Source organism: Meriones unguiculatus, chromosome 4 (assembly GCF_030254825.1).
Source record: "Meriones unguiculatus strain TT.TT164.6M chromosome 4, Bangor_MerUng_6.1, whole genome shotgun sequence".
Taxonomy (NCBI): Eukaryota; Metazoa; Chordata; class Mammalia; order Rodentia; family Muridae; genus Meriones; species Meriones unguiculatus.
Genome location: NC_083352.1, coordinates 119,089,662 through 119,113,111, shown reverse-complemented (window position 1 = coordinate 119,113,111; position 23,450 = coordinate 119,089,662).

Here is a 23,450-nt window from a genome sequence, read left to right as displayed (position 1 = left end):
ACACAGCATCTATGGAAATCAGTATGAGGTTCCTCACAAAAAAAAAAAAATTAAAATAGATCTATCACATAATCAAGCTATCCCCTTCCTGGATATTTACCCCCCACAAAGACTTCTTGTCACCATCTCACAGAGATACCTGCACATCAGTGCTCATTGCGGTACTGTTCACAACAGCCAAGTCACGGAACCCACCTCATTGTCCATACAGGGAGCAACAGAGAAGGAGAATGTGGCATATATACACAGTGGCGTTTCCTTCAACCACAAAGAAGAACGAGGTTACATCATCTGTAGGAAAATGGATGCAACTAGACAGCATCATGTTAAGTAAATAAAGGCAGCCCCAGAAAGACAAAAGTATGTTTTCCCCCCTCGTTTCTTATTCTAATTCTTGGGTTTTAGATAGGTACATAAAATCACATATGTATAGCTGACATGAAAGTAAAAGTGAAATTATCTAAAGGTGACTAACAGCCAGGGAGAGAATGGGAAGGTAGGGGTCAGATCAGGGGGGAAATAGGTTTAACGTGCATATGAACTTGAAAATGTCCTTGTATAACACGCTACCATGTAGAATGAATGCACACAATAAAATTAGAAATAAAAAAAAAACAAAATAATTTGCTAAGATTGCACAGGTGAGGAACCTTGGGGAAATGCCTGGTTCTCGGGGCCCCTCACCCACTCAGGTTTTGCTGGCCAGAAGCACTGGAATTCTTCCCTTGGGCAAAAGGAGGCCCCACTTCTATGGAGCCATTTCTCTCTAGAAACTTCCAATTCTGATCACATCCCAATTGATTTTTAATCATTTTCATTTCTCAAACTTAATTACCTTCTAATGGTGGCTTTGTGGTTCTCTCTTGTTCTCTCTCTCTCTCTCTCTTTCTTTCTCTCTCTTTCTGTGTGCGTGTGTATGTATGTACACTGTATCTGTCATTTTTTGTCAAAAGTAACATCATCATAGTCTTGATATTACATACATTTACTGCTGAAAATAAGTTAGTATAGAAAAGTAAAATGTATTTGAGAAATGTCAGGTGATACTAGGCCAAAAGAGAAATCTGTTGCCTTTGTGAAGTACTTAGTATTTAGTGTTAGTAATACCAAGCTAGTTAGTATTTATGTCCTGAAAACTTAACAACTCTTTGAAAAACCTAATACACAGAAATTCAAAATAATCCCCCAATCACCTACATCCCTGCCTCCTTGATGAGCACCACCTCTGTTCTTCCTCATCTCTCTAGGTGAAGCTCTCTCCTGGTTCTCTCCTATGCACAGCTCTGTCCCCTGCACACATGACACCTCTCACCTTCCGGGCCTGTCAAGCCCTCCCTCCACTCTCTCCAGAAAGACACTCATGTCTTCCTCTGCACTCCCAGAGGACGCTGCTCATGTCCTTAACACACAGCGTCACAGTTATTCTCGGGTGATAGACTGTGTACCTTAAAGTGGAGGAGCATGTTTAATTCATGGCCCTTTCCTTGGCTCCTAATGGGGTCTGCCACCGCCTAGGTGCTTACTGCATGTTTATGCATCGAATGAACGAGCCATGCCGCCAAACTCAACAAACAACTTTGAAGTGACAGCATAAGAAAACTGTAGGTGCCAGGCTACAAATAGATGTGATGCCACGTGAGCCTACACAAGTCCACATGCACAAGCGCATTTATATGCATGTTAACATAAGCATCTGCATGCATCATAGCTGCCTGCAAAAAGATTCCTGGGCCCCTTCTTGGGAAACGCACAGAACTTAAGTACCTACCTAAGGCCACACAGTTAGTGGATAGCAGAAGTGTATTTCCAACCGTAAAAAATTAACTTGACTCCATTTTCCTGTCTAACACGTCTCTCCTTCCTGCTGCTTAAAAGTCTTGGGAATGTACACACCTTGAAATATCTCTCTAAAGAAGTAAGTGATATGCCTGTGTTTCACCCCTGTCGTCATCCCTCATGTTCAGTGCTGCTAGGACAACTTGTGATTATAAAATCCATGAATTCAACAAATACGACAAATGGATATGGAGTCTCCCACATGCCACAGGCTCTGGAAAGAGCATGTCCACTCCCGAGGCAGAGGGGGAGAGGCAGAGGCATCGAAGGCTATAAGGTTATATAGAACTCTAGACACCAAGAAGTATGGAGTAGGACAGAGAACCCATGCTGCAAAAATCGTGCAGATTTTCATGGGGCAAGCCCCTGGGAGCTTGGAAAATAGGGCTTCCATTCTAATCAGACAGATGAAACCAATCCCCAAAGAAAGCCACACCCTTGCTGATGTCTATACACCCAAGATATCACTGCCTGCTTTCAGGATCAGGAGTCATCCCAGCTCTGCCACAGCCTAGGGCACACCTCTGCCCGGCCCGTGCCTCAGTCTCCTCTGCCCGTGCTTGTGCAGCATGCTAGACTCCAAAACCACGGCCCATCCTATTTAGATTCCAAGTCTATCATAAAATCTTTTTAACAGTTCTCCTAAAATAAGGAGACAGTGGACCTTAAGGTAAAAGTGGTTATTCCAACTTTTGGCAGAAGATCTCAGGAACCTGAAGAAAGAGGCCAGTGGTCACAGAACCCATAAATACAGTCTTTTAGATCAGAGCCACCAGCATTCCCTGGAATAGCAGGGCTGGAGATTCTGTGTGCGCCCAGCTTCTCCAAGTGTTGCCCATTATTCCATCTATCAAAATTACCATCTCCTGAGCAATGACAAATGCCACAGGCCCCTCCCCTGAGCATGCCTTTGTGCTAGACCATCACATCTAAATCATCATATTTCATCTCCTTAGCAACACTGTCAAAATGGGATTCTCAGAGCTGGGGAGATGGCTCAGTAGTTAGGGTGGTTGCCATATAAGCATAACCTGGGTTCAGATCCCCAGCCTCTCGTGTGAAAGCTGTGCTTAATTAACAGCATGGGTGCGTAAAACCTTAGTGTCGTGGAGTTGGAGGCAGAGATAGGCCAGATTGCTGGAGACTGCTGGCCAGGAAGCCTAGCTGATTCTGTGAGCTCCAGGTTAAAAGGAAGATCCAGGTTAAACAGAAGATCTCATCTCAGAGGACAGAAAAAAAAAAGTGCAACACAACTAAAAAAGATGCCTGAAGATACACTCTGGCCTCTGTATGGATGAGAGCGCGTGTGTGCGTGCGCACACACACACACACACACACACACACACACACACACACACGCTCACAGGCCACACATGCACATGAACACACACATGCACAGAAGGTTATCTGCACCTTTCCGAGATGAGAACAGACTGGGAGCAATGAAGTCATTTGCTTAAGGCCACACAACAAAACCCAGCTGAAAAATCCAGATAGATCTTATCTATAGGTAGTCCTCCTTCCACTGTGGCACAGAGTGATAGCAGGCAGCAGAGTAGTGGAGGCAGAGTGAGATAGGAGTCAGTAAAAAGGATGTACCCTGAGACAAAGCCCAGAGAATCTGGAGATTTTATCAGCTCAGTGATTTTTCTAGCAACCCATTCCTTTTTTTTTATTTTTTATTTAACTTTTATTAATTACACTTTATTCCTTTTGTATCCCCCCATAATCCCCTCCCTCCTCCCCTCCCAGTCCCACCCTCCCCCCCCCTTTCTGCATGCATGCCTCTCCCCAAGTCCACTGATAAGGGAGGTCCTCCTCTCCTTCTTTCTGATCTTTTTTTTTTTTTCTTCTCAATGCAGTTTATTCAGGAACCGTGAACAATCTTCTGACCCTGGGGAAAGCCAGCCCACAGCTTAAAATAGCCTCTGGGTAGCCAACCCCAGCGTGCCTCGTGGGCAATGCAGATAGGTCCACATACACGGAAGCAAGCCAGATCCTCAGCCTTAGCCAAATATGGAGTTGTTTGTGACAGAGAGCACTCACCATCGGGAAGGTGGAAGGCAGAAACCAGCTCCATCTTTAAGGCATGGCATTACGCAGCTCTCTACAGTTCCCCCTTTTTGTTTTAAGAGTAGAGGCAAGAGTAGAGGTCTGATCTCTGATATTAGAAATAAATTGGGACTTTGTACCAATGTTCATTTAGGTGTCATCCACCCAAAGAGATTGATGAAAAATTAAAAAAAGAAGAAAAAAGAAAGAAAAGATAATTTAAGAACCTTAAATGACTTTCAAAAGTGGAGGAAAACATGGAGTTAGTCAATTTACATGGAGCACGTCTCGCCCCTGGGGGCAATGGTCTCCTGAACCTACTCAGACCTCGGACACCACCACTGCTAGTTCTAGAACTGATGCAGGATGTTCCAATGAGGGGGTTAAGGCTTCTCATAATATTTCCTATAAGTCCACATCTGTTTGTTTATAACCCCCATTTTTATTCATTGTTAGCCAGATAGAGCCAAGTAATTGTGGTAATGATACTTGCTTTTTTGCCCAATGCTGGAATGCTAGTGAATTTAGGTATGCCCTGGTTACTCGCATGCCTCACTGGGTGCCCGTTGATGCCCCTCACGCTATGACTCTCTTCAGACAGAAAAGGGATCTTGGAATTACAGCCGCCATTGTTACTGCCATCTCATTGGCGGCTGTTGGAGCTACCACTGCAGCATTAGCCATGAGTCATACTATGCAGACTGCTCAGACCCTAAATAATCTTTTAGCCAATGTAGATCATGCTTTAGATGTACAAAAAGGAATTAATGTTCAACTAAAAGGAGACTTGACGGTGTTCAATCAGAGGATTGACCTCGTGCAGGAGCAAATTGATAGCCTATGGCAAATCGCTCAACTTGGCTGTCAATGGAAGTATGCTGGACTTCGTGTCACTAGCATACAACATGAGAATTTAAGCCATTCCTTTCTAAAAATCACAGCTTAAAGTTTTGAATGCTTAACTTGCTCACAAAGAAAGAAGCCTGTGCTGCTGTCCTTTCACCATGAGCTCTGTCACTGTGCCTTCTATACTATTTGCCATCAGATGGTAGAGACTTTGAGAGCAACAGCTGTTGGTTCCTTTAAGCCTGCAAGAAAGGATACAAAAACAAACAAAATTTTTAATTAAAAAATTTTTAAAAAGGATACAAACCATCCCCCTTCCATGGCACAGTTTGCCAGGCCAGCCATTCAAGAGCCCATGATTTGTGCCTCAGTTTAGGTCCTCAGAAGAAAGCTAGACCAGTGCATAATTTAGAAGCATGGAGGACCCATTGCAATAGCATTCTAGTACAAGATCGGAGGAAAAGACAGCATAGACTTGGAGAGAACCTTCACACTGTGAGGTAGATAAGACTCCTAGGAAGAAAGAGGGAGAAGAAAGGGGTGGGTTTCTGGTTTGCAACATCTGGGGTCTGTCCACCACTTTTCACAGACTTTCCTGAGAGGAACTGTAAGAGCACACACTCCCCTGGCTACCGCACAGTGTGGCCATCTCAAAGCTTTTGCAGTCCTAGCCGGCCCTAAGTTTGAGGTACCGGGAAGGCTATCTGGAAGAAAAGGCTACATTCTGCAATGTCTGTCCCACGAGACACTCAATGCTATTCTGACACTGAGTACATTTTGAATGGCATGTGTCTCTTTCTGACATGGCATGTCTCTCATTTTAATACCAAATAGTATCTAGAGACTATTAAGGAGGAGATTATATGAACCTTTGTAATGGTGATCTTACAAAAATAATAATAATAGAACAAAAACAAGGGGGAAAACACACACCTGCAAGACATGGAGTGAGAGTAATAGCCTATTTGTTTTCACCCAAAAATTGATCAGAGTAGGTTGAAAGAGTGAACCTTCACTACATCCTACCTGTTAACCTCTGTTGTAACGTTCAGTTCTCAATAACACATGTATACCTACTATGTACCAGATATTATTCTGGCTGACAGGAATGCTCAGATAGTCATACCTACTGCCTTCAAAGAATGAACTCTTTAGTGGTGAATCTATCTGGTAAGCTGAAACATATTACTAAGTACCCAAACAGCAGGAAACACATAAGCACATCCCTTGATGCCCAATGTGGTTCACATGCAATCTGTTACATAAAATTCAACTCAACACAGCTTAAACAGGGTGCCTTATACAAGACATCTTGAAGCAAAGTTGCATTTTTTCCCTCATTTTCTGTTCAAAAACATCATCTAAGCCTCAAATTCTTGCTACCAGGATCTTCATATCCATTTAACAATGCTGCACTTTTTCCACAAGGTCTAATGTTACCATCTTGATGACCTTTCTCACAGGGTTTGTACAGCAGATTAGCCAACTAGAGTCCACCACAGAAGCTTTTAACTTCTAACTTCTAACTTTAAGGTTTGTGATCAACAGTGTCCCACTTTCTGGTATCAGGGCCTCCATCATTTGAAATGACTTAAGATATAATAGTCGTAAGTTAACTCAATTGGTTCTTGCTTCAAGATGACATATGGATAAATAATGATATGGAGCTGTTTTGGGTTGGTTCAGCAGGTCACCAATGTGTCATTCCCATACTTTTTCTATCCTCCTGACGTTGGTTTCTGTCAAGGCAGGATGTACTTGCATCTATGAGATGCTTGTCAGCATCTACCAAAGGCTCCTTCGGTCTCCAACAAGAGACAAGGTAAAAGAATAACAATGAAAAGCTCTCTGAGAAAAACAAAGAACAATGCCAGAAACTCTAAGAAAATGTATCTTCTCCTTTCATTGGTCTAAGTAGAACCAAGTGTCAGTTTTAATAGTTAGAATAGTTCTGGATGGCGCATAAAGTGTAGTGGTTAATATCAATGATCAGATCTGAGTAGGAGAGGTGTCTATCCATAATTAAAATTAGAAGCTTTGTAACAAATTGTTGCTTGAAAGGGAAGCCAAACTGCTACTATCACAAGGATGAAACTAAACACTCACTGAATCCATCTGTGCAGAAAACCTGAGTAAGGGCTTTGAGAGCTAATGATGGACGCATCTCTGCACATAGCCTGCCCCCAAGAAACATAGGAGACGGGCATGGGAGTTGATGAGGGAGGGAGGTTGAGATTGGAGGGAATGAGGGAGGGGACTACAGCTGGGATACAAAGTGAATAAACTGTAATTAACATAGAAAGTAAAAATAAAAAATTAGTTCACAAAAAAATTAATAAAACATCCCATTGCATATAAAAAAGAAGAAGAAAAGAAAGAAACACAGCCAGAGCAACAAGAGCCTAGCTCTCCTGCAAGACTCCACCCCAATCAGAAACCTTGCCAGATTCAGTTGAATCGGCTTGCACCTCTCCCTCCAACTCTGGGTACCCTCTTTTCACTGCTTTGTAGGCTTAAACCATGGGGCAGATATAATTACTGAATTTAGGAAAGCTCTTGAAAGGACCCCAAAGGTCTTTTTTACTCAAATAGGAAAGCATTTGTTCTAATGAGTCCCACTCTTCACCTCCTGACCTTGGAGTTCAATTAATTTTACACAAGAAAAGAGCTGGGTGTCTTTGACCCTGCCCTTGGTGATGTTTGCATTTAAAAGGTTATTGCTGCTCTCAGCAGGGGCCTAACTAGAAATTGGCTACAGGGGACTCTATAAGCCTGGCACCTATGGCAGAAAAGCTGAGGTATCTGTCGCAACTGGAGAAGCAATGGGGATCTGATTTCATCTGAGACAGAGTGCTATACATGCGTCTGGACTTGTCACAGTGTCATAACGTTTTCCAGGAAATCAAAAGTATAAAGCCCGACTCTGAACACCTGGCTGTCATTGCTGCCTCTTGTACTTGGCTGAGATCATTTCTCATCCTCTAGCATTGAACCTTCTTCCTTTGGGAAATCTTTTGGGATCTTCTGACCCTTAGAGATTATGTGGGTTCCTAGCCTGGCTTTTGCCTTACACTTAGACCCTTTTCTTTCCACGATGCAGTCAATTTGTGCTTTAAATTAGCTTAATTGCTTATCTATGTCTGCAGAAGACCATAGACGTGTAAGAGTGAAAATTGGCTGTTTTCAACTGTATCCTTAAATTCCTAGATGTGCAATAGTGATCATGGAAAGACAAGAAATAAGATGAATAGTTAGACACCCAAGAAAATGCATCAAGGACCTCCTCCTCTTCTCTAGACTCTTCTTGCCCTGAACTCTTAGCTGTCTGCTTTCCAATTCTGAAAACCTTGATGGTGACCAGGTTTTCGTCTCTACCTCCCTCCATTAGTTCTGGAATCTGGGGGCTCAAAGTCGTGGCTAACAGAAGAAGCCTGAAGGGGAAGGTGTAATTTCACAACCTTCTAGGTAAACCAGATGTTCTGCTCGTCAGAATGTGGAATGCAGACTGCAGAACACGCACACTGCCTGCCACACCACTATCCGTGTGCTCTTCCTCTCCACCGCTCATGGTGCATGAAGCATTTGGGGAGAAAGATTCAAGTCAAACTCAATGAGAGAGAGATGGTGGCTTAAGCAAAAGTAAAGGCACTATTGTCTTTTTTAATGTGGTTTTTTTTTTAAGAATTTCATACAACATATTTTAAACATATTCCTTCCCTTTGCCAGCCCCTCCCAGATTCTCACCCCCAAACTTGATTTTCTTTCTCTTTTTTAAAGAAAACCAAAACCAAAACAAACAAACAAAACATGGAGTCTATTTTGTGTTGGTCAGCTACTCCTGCTTGCAATTGTGTTGATAGATCCAGAGTCACTCCACTGAATAAAATTGAAGTATCACCTGAAAACAGCTACTTTCTTAACTAGGGGTGGCATTTGTGCCCACTTCCCCATCTCTGTGCTGGGTTTTTTGTCAGGCTTGAGCTTGGGTATGCCAGCACAGTCTCTGTGAGTCTGTATGTGCATCAGCCCTGTTGTGCCTGGAAAATGCTATTTCTTTGAAGTTGTCCACCACCTCCAGCTCCTACAGTCTTTCCTCCTCCTCTTCCATATAGATCCCGGAACCTTGAAGGGAGAAGTATAATAGAGAGAAAGGAGTTACTTTCATGGAGAATATTTCAGAATTCTAGTGCTCTGGGTGACACAAACCTGTAAGATACAAATAGGGTTCAAGAATTCACTTTTTCCTCAAAGAAGCAACCAATTGGATTTTTTTTTCTTTCAATATTTTGGCAGATGGGGAGAGGTTTACATTGAATCATTATTCTAAAGAATAGTGTTTTGCAAGTTTATTTGTATCAGAACAAATTTGTTTCCTTGTTGTGTAATTTATTAATTATCATAGGCCAATGCACAGCTCCACTCTGCCAAACTGTTCCACAGCTCAGTCTGCGTGCCTCATAGCAACACCCCATCATCCTCAGATATACTGTGCAGAGAGTGAGCTGCATAATGTCACCACCTTCTGTGCAGTGCTTACACTGGGGCTGTCTCTTTGTCATGCAGCCCAAAGGCTGAGCTTCTGGAAGAGGCCCATCAGTTGGGAAATGAACATCAGCATTTGGAGGAGACTTGCGAAACAGCACTGGTGGCCTGGTTGATTCAAAATGAGAACCTCGTCTTTTACAGACTCTTTCTGGAAAACTTGCTTCAGACAAAAAAGCATGTGCATGTGGGGCTTCTCTTTGGAGGAAAGATCTCTTGACATCCTCTTCAGGTACAGCAACAATGTACCTAATCCAACTTAGCTAACACACCACCTCTCAACATGTTGGCTTCAGGACCAACTGAGGACCCTTTATCCTCTCCCTTCCTAGTAACTGCCTGGAAAGAGGGAAACAAAGCAACAGAATAAAAATATGTCAAACAGAAAGAGATCCAGCTCTGCCTTCGTTAGCCTACCTGCCTCTCTGAGCCTTCTAGTAAGCAAAGATATGTTCTTAGTGAGCTGAGACTCTAGCTTCATCTGAAGGCTCTGGCTTTATGAGAAGCCTCCACAGACAATAATCCGCTTGCTCCCAAGAAAAGAATCTTCTATGCCATGGCCAGACTTAGGACTCACTCAGAAAGGCCAAGCTTTGCACCTGATATTGAGTCAGTTTAAGACCTAAATTCAGGAAGCGAGTTTCTTTCCAGGCATGTTGTATCAAGTCTTTTGTCTTCATTTATATGATGTAAGGCTTCTTCTACCCACCTTGGCACCAAGTAAACAATGGAAATCTGAACAATAATAATGACAATAAATAATATAATAATAATAGTAATTAGTGAGTTGGGTATTTCACCAGCACACTTACATATACAATCTTATATAATCCTGTGACAACCTCAGAGGAGGAAAATGTTTATCCTTATCTTGAAGATGAGTCCTAAAAAATGCATTGGTAAATATCCAAAGTCATTGTGACAAAACGATAAGTGATTGAGACTTAAACTAAAGACTTTTTGACCTTGAATTTAACACATTTTATCACTGTGTTCTATTTCCAGCCATGACTGTAAAGAGGTCCAGGGATGGAAGATCCAGATAAAATACTAGAACTAACACTCTATCCTTTACTTCCTGTTCACACTTCTTTCTCAGATGAGTGTCAAGGCCAAAGCCAGTTCCAAAGGGGCAGACAGTGCTAAAGCACAACCAGTCTGAAAAGGTGTGTATGAGACACAGTAAACAGACTATGCTGTGACCTTAACTGATGAGCAGTGACCTCATTTCTGAGCCCCAGACAGGCTTATAACCAGAAGGGAAAGAATTCGGTCATCCACTAAGGGGTCCTGTTCCTCTTCCATATGGATCAGGGGCTGCTGAGCAGTGGTTGCTCCATGTTCTAGGTTCCTGTCTGTTGCTGTGACAAATACTCTGACCACAAGCAACTTTGGGGAAGAAAGGATAAATATGGCCTGTGATTCCATGTCACCATCCGTCACTGAGGGCAGTTGAGGTAGGAACTGGAGGTTGAAAGTTGAAGGAATGGGTGTTGCTCTTCCACACAGCATTACCTCCAACCAAAGAGCTCACTTCACAGCCAAAGAAATATGCCAGGAACTGGTGGGGGTCGGGGGGAGCAGTGGTGGGTGCTAGAGCTCACTCAGCTAGTTTTCTTACACAGTTTATGACCACCTGCCTAGAAATTTTACTACCCACAGTGGGCTAAGCCCCTTACATGAATTAACAATCAAAACAATATTCCATAACATGCGCACAGGACAATGTGATTTAGGCATTTACTCAATTTAGGTCAGATGACTCTAAGCTGTATTAAGTCAACAGTGAAGGCTGCCCAGAGAGCCCAGCAAGAGACAGCCTTTCTCAAATTCCTTTATGCTTAAGAATGTCGCCACATTATAGAATGTGAACAAGAATGATAAAATCGACTCCCTGTCCCACGGGAACCAAATCTACTATCTGAAGCATTCTAAGTTCTCCTCCAGAATGAAGATTAGGCTTTATTTCCATTGGCCCGTAGAAGGATCACTTTACCTATCACAACCCAATCACCTCTTAAAAAATCCCACCTGACCACACCTCTTCATCCCTCACAGCAGTAGTTACAGTTTGATGCCAGTCTGAGTGATGTTCAAGCGGTCAATCACAGCCAGAGCAGGCAGACAGAAAACCTCACAGCTCTCTTATGTAGACTTCCACTCTGGATCTGAAGTGCCTGCACCAGACCCAGGCTTATCGGTCATCAATTTGGAAGAGTCTCTGCAACATGTAGCCACACCGGAGCCTTAGCTCAGTGTTTTACAAACTGCGAGAGGCTGTATGTTTCTGTGATACTGATCCGCATTAGGGATTTGTTTTTCTTTTGATGAAATACAGAATAAAAATATCATAAGATGCACCAAGGTATTTGTGTATCTCTCATCTACCTATCTGCCTTTCTATCATTTATCTGTCTATCCATCCTTACACAGATATACATACACAGTGCTGGAAAATGTATATTTTACTAACAGCTTCAGTCATCAAAATAATTTAGAAGTTGACATGTTATCAATACTCTTCACGTTGATGAGCCCAGTGTTTTTTTTATGGGGGATTTGCCTCCTTCATCTAAGATTTCAGCCAAGTCTTTGCCATGAATGCTTGAAGATACTTTTCTCTATTCAATCAGCTCCAAACATTAGTACTTTGAATTCTTTTTTTCCCTAATGACTTCAATGCTTTTAATAATTTTAAAGTCTATTTCTGTTTATAATTCGTAAAACTCAGTTTCTTTTTTGTCTTTCTTTTCTGTAAAGTGCGTTTAATATTCATTGCTCTAGGTAAAAAATGGTCCTGGTTATATTTCAGGATATTGGCTTTAAGCCTATAGTTTCTATCTGTGTACATAGTGAATATAACCAAGTTCAACAGTGCACACTCCAGGAAGGTCAAGGCAGAAATTCAGAACTTGACTCACATATTATGTAAGACTATGTTGGCAAAGATAAATCACATATGAACTAGGTTTAGACACTAAAAAGCTAATTAACAATATGCCTGTGTATATAAGACTATAGACAGAAAAGAGAGAAAGTGTAGAGACAGAAAACAGACATGGGTAGGGGAGGGGAGAGTGGAAGGAAAGCATTGTTTCAGGCTGGCAAAAGGATGACTGATTTTTTAATTTTATCTTTTCTTATTAATTTTTAAGGTTCATTTAGTGCAACAAATATTTATTGAACCACTACTGCACAGCAAGCTGAAAGTTGAATAGTGTATGAAGAGGCCCCTTTTTTCAAAACCTTATGGTTTAATTACTAGAAAGTTGTTTATTGGCAATAAATGCAAGGGAGAATAAAATCTAAAACGATCCAAGTTTTTAATAGGGATTAACTCATCGTCAAGCTTGACCTTTAATGAGGCTAAATCTCAGCACTGCAATCCCTTGGCAGGGTGGGAGTTCTGGCTCTGCGCATGGCGATTCTCCTGCCCTCCAGGCAGAGGGAACTGGGAACTGCTGAAAGCTCCTCAGATCCATAAGCCAAGATAAGGAAGGTGATGAAATCATGGTGTGCTGAGGTTGCCACCACAGGATGGTGGAAACTGGAGGCCTGGCTCCTAGGGAGCCCCAAACTCATGCCTGCTTCCAGCTCCCCTACCTCCTCCCAGACAGCTGAAGGGTTGGCCTTGGAAGTAAAGATGTAAAGATAGCAAAAGACCCAGTAACATCTTTCTGCAAGTGCAAATTTGATGGTGCTCTCTTCCAACCGGTTACATCATGGTAGTGGCTTCCCACCACTCTTGGCAGAATGCAGAAACCCTCAAGGGTTCCTGCAAAGCCTTACATTGATGCTGTCTGTTCGTCTCAGGACTTTCCCTATCATCTGAGAGACAATAGGCATGCTCCACAAATCCTTTTCTCTTATGTCTTCCCAAGAGCATTTTCCTTTAACTGGGGAAATCTTCTAAACCTGTCTTCATTTCTTTAGAAAAGCATTCAATTTTCTTTTTTTTTAATTCTTTATTAATTACACTTTATTCACTTTGTATCTCCCCTGTGGTTCCCTCCCTCCTCCGGTCCCAATCCCTCCCTTCTTCCCCTCCCCGAATGCATGCCCCTCCCCAAGTCTACTGATAGGGGAGGTCTTCTTTTCCTTCCTTTTGATCCTAGTCAATTAGGTCTCATCAGGAGTGGCTGCACTGTCTTCTTCTGTGGCCTGGTAATGCTGCCCCCCCCGGGGGGGGGGAGGTGCAGACTATCAAAGCAGATGTTGAGACTTATGGCCAACCTTTGGGCATTCAATTTTCAAAACAAAGCACAAACATCATCGCCTTGGACATGTGTTCCTTTATATCCTGGACCAGAATATATAACTCTTTATTACTTACTTTAATTGTACCTATGTTATTTATTTGTATCCATAATACTTTAACACAGCTATAGTATAATTCATTTGATTAACATCTGTGTCTCCCATGAGGGCATGGATGGTGTCTTTTATATTCCCTTTCATTATTTCCCCATCTTCACTGATTCCCCTAGAGCCTGAGAGTTGTGTGAGGCATCAAGTAAATTCTTTAATACTTTTTGTAGATGAACCATGACAAGAAGTCTGAGGCCCATGTTTAAAATAGCATAGCTCTAGCGAACAGGTTTCCTAGAATCCCACTTGGGGAGGAAAACTGAATAGGAGTCCAGGCTGAGTGTGTAAGGTCATATGAGTAGACTTTTTAAAATTTCCAGATCCTGTACACTAATCATAGAGATACCAAGTATCACTTGCCAAGCAAAGGTTACACAGTTTGAAAACTTTTTTTAATCTCCCAAACTGCTCTAGAAGTTTTGTTTTCTTATCTCTGTCTTACAAACAGGAATATAGGAGCCTGGAGAGATTGAGTGTCTTGCCCAGGTCTCCACAGTTACTAAATGATAAAGACTCACTGGCCTGTGGTCAGGGCCATGCTCCCTCTTAACAGAAAGAACTGCATCTGAGATAAACACAGGCAGACAGACTAATTTTTCCATAGTGTTCTTAGGTAGACAAAAAGAAAAAAAAAACTACATGGACTTTGCAACCTGCTTCCCACCAGGTAGCAAAGGCCTGGGGTACACTCCCTAGTATGCCTCCTTCCTCCTCAATTCCCTTTGAAGTTAGGGAAGACAGCTCCTAGAGGCTGCAGAGAATGACAATGTGCTTATGAGTTCATCTGACTCCATGGCAATCTACATTTTCCATTTAAGAATCCAGAATCACTTTTATCTCTACTTACCCCCTATTTAATAAGCTAGCATGATATAATTTTCTAATTCAATGGTGGAAATTAACACTCCATATGTAAAGTAGGTCAAAAGTAACTGTTTAATTATTTAAGTAATATTTGAAGAGGCAAACATCAAAAGAAACTCAAATTGCAACACAAAGAAAGAAGAAAAAAATCCTTTAGAATCAGCAAGTTTTGTAAGGTACACAAGATGGCCCCAGATACATGTATAAGCTACATTCTGCTCTCTTTGTTAGAGACAAAAATTGCAAATTTATTTATGTCAGAAGCATTCCCTTATCAAATCAGCATCCCCACCCTACTGATATACAACCTAGCTATTACTATGGGGTTTCTATATAGAAAAAAATTAATTAATTAGAAGCCTGGAAATGGCAGGAAGGGCAGTGGCTGATGACATCTCCTCTGCTCTAAGCACGGTTGACTGTAATGACGGTTAGTTCCATGGACTTCCTCCCACCAAATGCTGCCTCCATGTAGTCTGTGTTATTTTGTCAAGGCAAAATACCCTGCTCTGTGGTCTCCCTTTTTCAACCTTTGGGCATTTCTCTAGCCCCTAGAAAACCCTGTTTGGACTCTGAAATCTTCCAATCTAACATCTAATTTCTTCCTTTCCACCTCAGTTGAATCACTATGAACCAAGACGCCATGCTGGTAATCACAACGATTGTGACAGTGCAAGACCTACACAAGCTCCAGCAGAAAAAAAATCCCTGTTTGGAAGGGGGAGTGGGCATGAAGTTCCATCCCTTCCTGATGAACTAATGGCCATTGATGAGTACTAGAAAGAGAACCAGTTTTCTTCAAGGGTGTGGCCCCTGGTAGGTCAACCACAAATCAGTAGATGGTTGCACGCCCTAGAGTATACAGGTAGCACAATTAGACTCGACTAGTTCAAAGAAAAAAGACAGAACATTGGGTAGGTAGAAAAGATTGGGTGGATCTTGGAAGAGATGGAGGAGGGAGATGAATATGACCAAAATACCTTCTATAAAGTTCTTCAAGAATTACTAAGCTTTTTTTTTTAAAGAATACAAAGAGAAAAGCTCTCAAGGGTCTGTTGGACCCAGACAACTGCAGCATATTCATTAAATCAAAGTAGCATGCAAGCATTATAAGAATGCAAGGAAACTAAAGACAACTTCCCAGAGGGCATCGCCTCTAAGATTGGGTCACAGGGTTGGAGGTTAGAATTCATAGTAGGAGAATAAGTATCGGTGACAATGCAGATGCTGTGGAAGGCACTGAAATGACCGTGATAGGCACAAGTGAGAAAATTAAGGATTAGAATGGTGAGAGTTCCTTAGGCTGGCCGGCTGTGTACCAGGAGGCCCCATTCTGGGCCTTATTTTTGTCTGATGGATTTGTGTTATGAAACACTGTTATTCATTGGTCTTCATCCTATCAAGTCTAAGAGCACTCGTTTAATGAACAGGGGAACTGATTAGGCATGTCTGCCATGGGCACAATAATAGAAGAATGAAGGTGGTTTGAATATGAATGTTTGGTTCCCAATGAGTAGAACTGTTTATAAGGAGTCAGGGGTGTGGCCTTGTTGAAGTTGGTGTGTCACTGGGGGTGGGCTTTGATGTTTCAAAAGTTCCCAACCAGGCACAGAATCAGTCTGTCTCTCTTTCTCTCTGTCTCCCCCCACCTCTCTCTTACTCTCTCTTCTCCCTCCTCCTCCTCCTCTCTTTCTCCCTGAAATTTTTGGATCAAATGTGGGCTCTCAGCTACTGATCCAGCACTATACCTGCCTGCTGTCATGCACCCTGCCATAATGGTCATGGGCTAATCTCCTGAAATAGCAAACACGATTCCAGTAAATATTTCCTCTTGTAAATTGTCTTGGTCATGGTGTTTCCTTAAAACGATGGTAACCCTAATGAAGACAGTCTGTGTTATAGCCTTTCTGCATTGTAGACTTTGCCTTTAGGAACTATTAAACAAGCTGGAATTTTGGATCAGTGAAGGTTAAGATCACACCTACACATTGGGATGTAGAGGGACAGCAGCCCTGACAGTAATGAGTCATGTGTAGTTGCCTTGGCATCCACTCAGACAGGTATCCGGCGTCTCTGTGCCATGAATTGCTTGTACGTCAGAACCAGATGCAAGCTCTGAAGAGTACTTACTGCCCACATGTGTACATTCACACACACACACACACACACATGCTCATACATATATACACACACACTTTCACACACATAGACAGACAGACAGACACACAAACACACACACACACACACGCTATTGAGCAAAAGAGTAGAAACAGAAGAATGTCAATTCCCATTCTCAGCAGAGAGAAGAAATCCTATGTGTTCCTCTACTTCCAGAATGAGTACAGACATCTGGCAGTGAAGCTACTTGAAGCAAGTAGAGCAAAGTCCATTAACAGCAATGGCAAGAGACCCCTCCTCCCATCATGCAGACAGTCTCTGATGGTAGTCAGGTTTAAACACAGAGAAATTTTGCAGAAGAAAGAGCTTTTCTGGGTCCCCAAATATCACAGTGATCTCTGGACATCACAGTGATCTCTGGACTTAGACAATTTTAGTTCCTTTGTCTATCTTACTATATATTTCAAAACTGAATTCCTCCCCACTCCTCTTTCTCCCAGGTATCTTGATAAGCACTTTGAGTTCACTGTCTCACCTAAACGTCACAGTGTTTCCATGAGGTAGACATAAAATTAAATAATATTCTAAAGATAAAAACCAGTTCCCCAAGATCAAGGTACAGGACTCTTCTGGCCTGATCTCCCAGCTACCTCACAGTAGCCACTTCCACTGATCAGTAAGCAGAAAACTCTAAAGAAATGAGTAATTGCATGGAATGGAACAATAGACCAGAAACGCCATCTTTGAAGTTTGATTTAATTCAACTTACCATCCAATTACATCAAGCGGTTTATCCATGGGCAGGAAGTGGTGACAGTTACCTGGAATCCTGGCACTTGGGAACATGGATAGGAAAACTGCTCCATATTCATCAAGCTCAAGGCCAGCCTTGTCTACATAGTGAGTTCAAGACCATGAAAAAGAGAGAAATTTTAATTTTATGGCTAAAAACGTGTTGCTAAAGAGATACATATGGTGATAAAGATTTTTTTTTTAATGAAAGAAATGAAGATCCTTGTGGTGGTTTGAATATGAATGCTTGGTTCCCAGTGAGTAGAATTACTAAGCATTTTTTTTTTAAGAATACAAATAGAACAGCTCTCAAAGTGTATCGGTATACTTTAAACAGAAAGTTATATACCATTTATCTTAACAATATTTAGCTTCTGCTTATTTGTTACAGCACCAGGTGATACTGGCTACATTTACCACTAAAACAACAACAACAAAAAGGTGGCTGGAATGTCCAGGGCTGTTGACTAAAACGTCAGAGAAGAAGGCAGTAAGCAGTGCAGGGAAACCCACACCTCTGCTGTAAACCAGCTGAGACTGAGGTTCAAAGGGAGGAGGGTTCTGTGACATCTGGATTCTGCCCTGTATGTATCCTGATTCACTGTAAAACTGAGCATATCTCTTCTGCTCCCCAAGAACATCTGCTCTGAGCTTTCAACATCTCGGAGTCCCTGATAGCTTCTGACTCCCAGACTGTGTGATGGGTTAGCCAAGCCATGTACTTTGGAAATACTGAGCTCTGGGCCTTGGTTTCCCATGCATGGTAGGTCAAGCAGACACACACACACACACACACACACACACACACACAGAGGAGGGGTGAAGGAGAGAGAGGAACGGAGATAAGTGGGGGAGAGGGAGTGAGAAAGAAGTGTTAACTGGTAAGGAAAGGAGAAAGAAAGTTACCATTATGGCTTGAATGTGAAATGTCCTCAGCAGGCTCATGTACTTAAAACAATGTCACTCAGTTGGTAGTGTTACTGGACAGCTGTGCCCAACTTTGCTTGTTTGTTTGTTTGTTGTTTGTTTATTTTTCTGAGACAGGATTTCTCTGTGTAGCCTTGGCTGTCCTGGACTCATTTAGTAGGACAGGCTGGCCTCGAACTCACAAAGATCCACCTGCTTCTGCCTGGGCCCGGCTGCATCTTTAAAACATGGGAACAAAAAAGACGGAGGTGGCTCACTAGAGAGCACTCTTCTCCTCTCTATGTCCAGACTGGCTCTCTGTTTCCTGATTCACCAAGCTATGAAGAGCAGTGACCCTTTACTCTCACCACATCAGGTGAAGCTGTCCAAGCTGCCCTGCCTTCTCTGCTACAGTGGATGGCATCAGTGGGAACCATGGGCCAAAAGGAACCTCTCCCCCTCTTATGTTGCTTTTGTCAGGGGTTGTGTCAGTTATTTGTCTCATAGCTATGAGAACTCACAGTTCTGAGGGGCACACTCCATGGTGGCTGGGAAGGTATGGCAGCAGGAGCAGGGGGAAGCTGTCACATCATTTCCACAATCTGAAAGAGAGTTATGAATAGCAGTGTTTTCAGCTTGCTTTTCCTTCCTTCCTTCCTTCCTTCCTTCCTTCCTTCCTTCCTTCCTTCCTTCCTTTCTTCCTTTCTTTCTTTCGGTCTAGGGTCCTATCCAATGGAATAGTACAACCCATACTCAAGGTGCCATTTAGCTTAATCAAATCTTGATAAACCTTGATAGATATGCTTACAGGCTTATCTCTTCAGGGACTCTAGATCCTGTCAGGTTGACTATCAACATTAGCCACCACAAAGCATTTTATCTCAGTGATGAGAAAGTCCCCAATATATAAGCCACACGGGTAAAACGCCCCTTCTTCCTGACTCCTGGGCATCACTACCTCTACACCATGGTCAGTGGGCAGAAGCCTTTTCTGTGGGGAAGATGGAACCCCATCTGCTGGTTATTCGCTCTTCATCATTTCACATGGATCCTGTCTTTCTCTCTTCTCTCATTCTTCTTGCCCTGTTCTACAGACCTTTGGCCAAGGGTGTCCACAAAGCAAACAATTCGAGAGTCTTCAGCAGATGATGAGGTTGAAATGGGAACACTGGGAAATTCACATGAGGTCTTAGCATTCCCTTACTTTACATATGAGAAAACAAGATCAGAAGGCTGAGCTAGCTCACTTGCCTGGTCCTAAACCTAGAATGTCCAAGATTCAGGCTTATTCTGATCCTGAGCCTACACTCTTTATCACTGCCCTGTACTGTACCTTTTCAATACTTTAGGATCCTAACTTTCTAAACTGATTACATGGAAAGAGCCACACTAAATAACATACAGGAAAGAGCTGAGTCCTCATATTATCTGACCAATAGGCCATCCCATACTGTAGCTTTCCCTCTCTCCCTTCCCCCCCTCTTTCCGAGACAGGGTTGTTTGTTTGTTCAGCCTCTATTGTCCTAGAACCAGCTTTGTAAACCAGGCTGGCTTCAAACTCACAGAGCTCCTTCTGCCTTTGACTCTCAGGGCTGGGATTAAAGGCATGCACCATCACCATCCAGTTGGCATTATTTCTCTTAATTTTTATGCATCTTGGGGAAAAAAATCTTTTTTTAAGCTCTTATTCGTGTGTGTGTGTGTGTGTGTGTGTGTGTGTGTGTGTGTGTGTGTATGTATGGTGCAGAAGTGTGGGTGCCTTTGGAGGCCAGAATAGGGATCAGATACCCTGGTTGGAGCTACAGGAAGTTATGAACCACCTGCCATGATTCTTCATTTTCAGGCTCCAGGGTCTTTTCAAAAGCTGAGTGTTCCTAAGGCCCTAATAACTTCTACCCTTCTGCACCCTTCTAGAATAAAAGGTTTAGGTCTTTGTCTTTTGGTTTCCAAAGACACTGAGCCTGAACTGTATCTTACTGAAGCTTCATCACTCCTGGGAGCAGATACTGATATCACCCTCAGGAGTTAGCACAGGTTGAAGCTATAACAAGAGCAGCCAGCTTACAGCAAGAAAGGCTGCCAAGTCCAAAGGGTCAAAGAAAGGCAAAACATGCTGTTCCCACAGGCCTCCCTACCCTTGAGTGTGTTCCCAGCCTCCCCAATTCCTTCTGGCTCTGGGCTCAGAATTGTCACAAAGGGCCCCAGATGCTATTTCTGTAAATGGTTTTGAGCTACCATTCAGATTCTCTCAGTCATTTGATTCTAACAGGATTCAGTCTTCCTCACAAAGATGAGTCTCCCACGCACATTTCCACACAAGCGTATGAATGATCTCATGGCAAAGGCTGAGCTGAAGTTTCCAAATGTGGCGGTGTCCAAAGTAGAAACAAGAATCAGATACTGTGACTCTCAAAGACCCGGGAGCCTGGTGGGAGTCATCTAAGGGCATGCACAAGGGCTCTCCAGGGTCAGAGGTCAGAATCCACCTGGGTCAAGACTGGCCCGACTTCAGGTGACATGGAGGTAGAAGAGACACTACGAGGGGAGAGGAAGGGAGCTAGAAGAGAGGGTAAGAGAGGGCAGTGTGGGAATGGACACTATTATCTATCACAGGTAGATTCGGTAGTCTGGGCATGCTAATGAGAAAACAGCCAGCTGCGTGTTATCTGTAGCTCCAGAGTTTTGAGCACCTTAGGATCAATGATGTGAGAGATGCTTGCTGAATGGTTTCCTCATCTGCTTTAAATGAAAAGTACATCTGCCCTGGGCACAGCATAATGATACAACTTTTCAGATAAAGTGGCTGCTAGTTTTTGAACCCTAGTTTTTGTAATTTACTAGTAAGCAACTTACATCTCTCCTTTCCTCCCCACCTGAATAGAAAGGACTATGACCTTCGCTTCAAAGAATACTGTGAGCCTGGCTTATAGCTCAGTGGTGGAGCCCTTGCCTTGAGTACTTCCAACACCACAAGCAAATTAACACTATGGTCTTGGGAAGGTTCATCCTGACACACAGCACAGTGAACAAACCTCAGGGACATAGGCGCCTTCCCCCCTGCCTTTTGCTCTGATATCTCAATGCACTTCTGACTAGCACCACAGAGTCAGGCTCAGTATCTTGGGGTCTTGAGCTCATCCTGACCAGAAGGCTGTGCTGCAAAGCCTTCAAGATCTCAGTTTCTGTTCCCACTGTCATGACAGTTCCGCTTCTCACTTGCTGCATGACACAGAATAAGTGGTAATCTCTAGCTCTTTCTTTCTATCACCCTCCTTCTCTCCCTCTCTCTATTCCTCCCTCTCTGTTACCCTCCATCTCCCATCTCTCCCTCCCTTTCTCTCTCCTTATCCCTCCCTCTCCCCCTCCTCTCTCTCTCTCTCTCACTGTGCCTCTACCCCTCCCACCTCTCTCTCTTTCCACATTCATTTCCACAGCTGAAATCTAGCCATCTCAGCACTTAAGAGGCAGAGAGGGAAGGACTGCTATGGTTTTCTCTCCCTTGGAGACCGACTGAACAAGCCTGAGAACAGGAAAACTATGACAGTCTAGGGAAGCCCCTAAAGACCCTCTGAGGAATCCTGGGCTTAGGCTGAGGAACACAGGGATGCCTTTCTACAGTATGATCTCTAGCCTTTCAAAGACCTCCTGATTAGAGGTCGCCTTTCACGTTCACGTGGGTTCACGAGACTCACCTGATGGCAACACTGAGTCCTGCTCTATTTTGCTAACCTCACTCCTCTTTTCTGTGTGTGTGCTTCTAGTTTGTTCTCTCTCTCTCTCTCTCTCTCTCTCTCTCTCTCTCTCTCTCTCTCTCTCTCGATGAGAGGATAGAGAGCATCAGGTTTGTTAAGAGGTGATGTGCTTGCAAACTTTTTATTATACCTCTAGGCCTATAAGCAGTTCCCCTCAGCCCTTCTTCCCAAGACAATAAAACCTTAAAGAGGTAAACCCTGAGACCATGCAGTAAGGTGGATCTGCCCCAGTCTGAGGCCATGGCAGTCTCTCCCCCTACCCCCCCCATCATTTTCCAAAGGCCTGAGGTGAAAAGACCCATGGGGCTGCAACTGCTAGGAGCCCAGAAGTCTAAGATTCTCAGCTTGTCTGTAGAATCCAGAGAGGGGGTGATCTTGGCAGGGGTGGGGGATGGCGAGGGCTGGAGGCAGCATTGTCTCTGGAATGTTCTGTAGCCAGAGTCCATTATCCCCATTAGCATCAGGAGAAGCTACAGAGAACTTGCTGTGCTTGACCTGGGTTCTGCTGCTCCTCAGACCACTGGCTCTCAGCAAGTGCCCTGACGTCTCTCAGCTTCTTTCCCAACTTTATGTGAGGATAATAACATAGGGAGACAAATGTCCGTAGCCATCAGTGGGAAACCACTAACCTGATACGGAGAATACCCGGGGAGCACCACGGGTTGACTACCCAAGCCCTGGGGATTATTAGCACGAAGACATATGGGATCAAAGTAAGTGGTCACACCTTGAGTGTGTGTGCTAGTGATAGATTTTTCCTGTCAGAGACAGTGCAGAGCAGGCACAACCAGGCAAAACCAGACCAAATCATAGGGAAGCTCAGGTACAAAGTCAAAGTTATCTTTGTGTGATAGCTAAAGTAAATTACATCAAAACAATAAAAATTATAACAAGAATTGTCTAGTAGTACTTTGTATAAATATTCCAGCACCAGTTAGAATTTCAAAGCAGAAGAATGGAAGCATGGATGAGAAGAAAACAAATGTGGTGAAGTCCATTATTCAAACAGAAATATCTAAAGTTATGTATCAGGGCATGTAAATCAGAAACGGGGGGGAGGGGTGGACAAAGGTTCTGAAATTTAATCAGAATTAGAAGTTAAGATCATCCAAATCCTTACAAGTGGGTCATCAGTCAGGATCTAACTTAAAAGTGGCAGGAGAGGAGAACTCCTCCTTTCAGTGACCTAGGGGAAGGGAGGGATGTGGGGAAGAGGGAGAGAGGGTATGGTATGACTGGGAGGAGTTGAGGGAAGAGGGCTACAATTGGGATACAAAATGAATAAATTGTAAAAGATAAAATAATTTTGAAAAAGTAAACACTATTTACAGTGTTATGATAGATTGATAGGGAAAGAGAAGTGGAGTCTTCTAA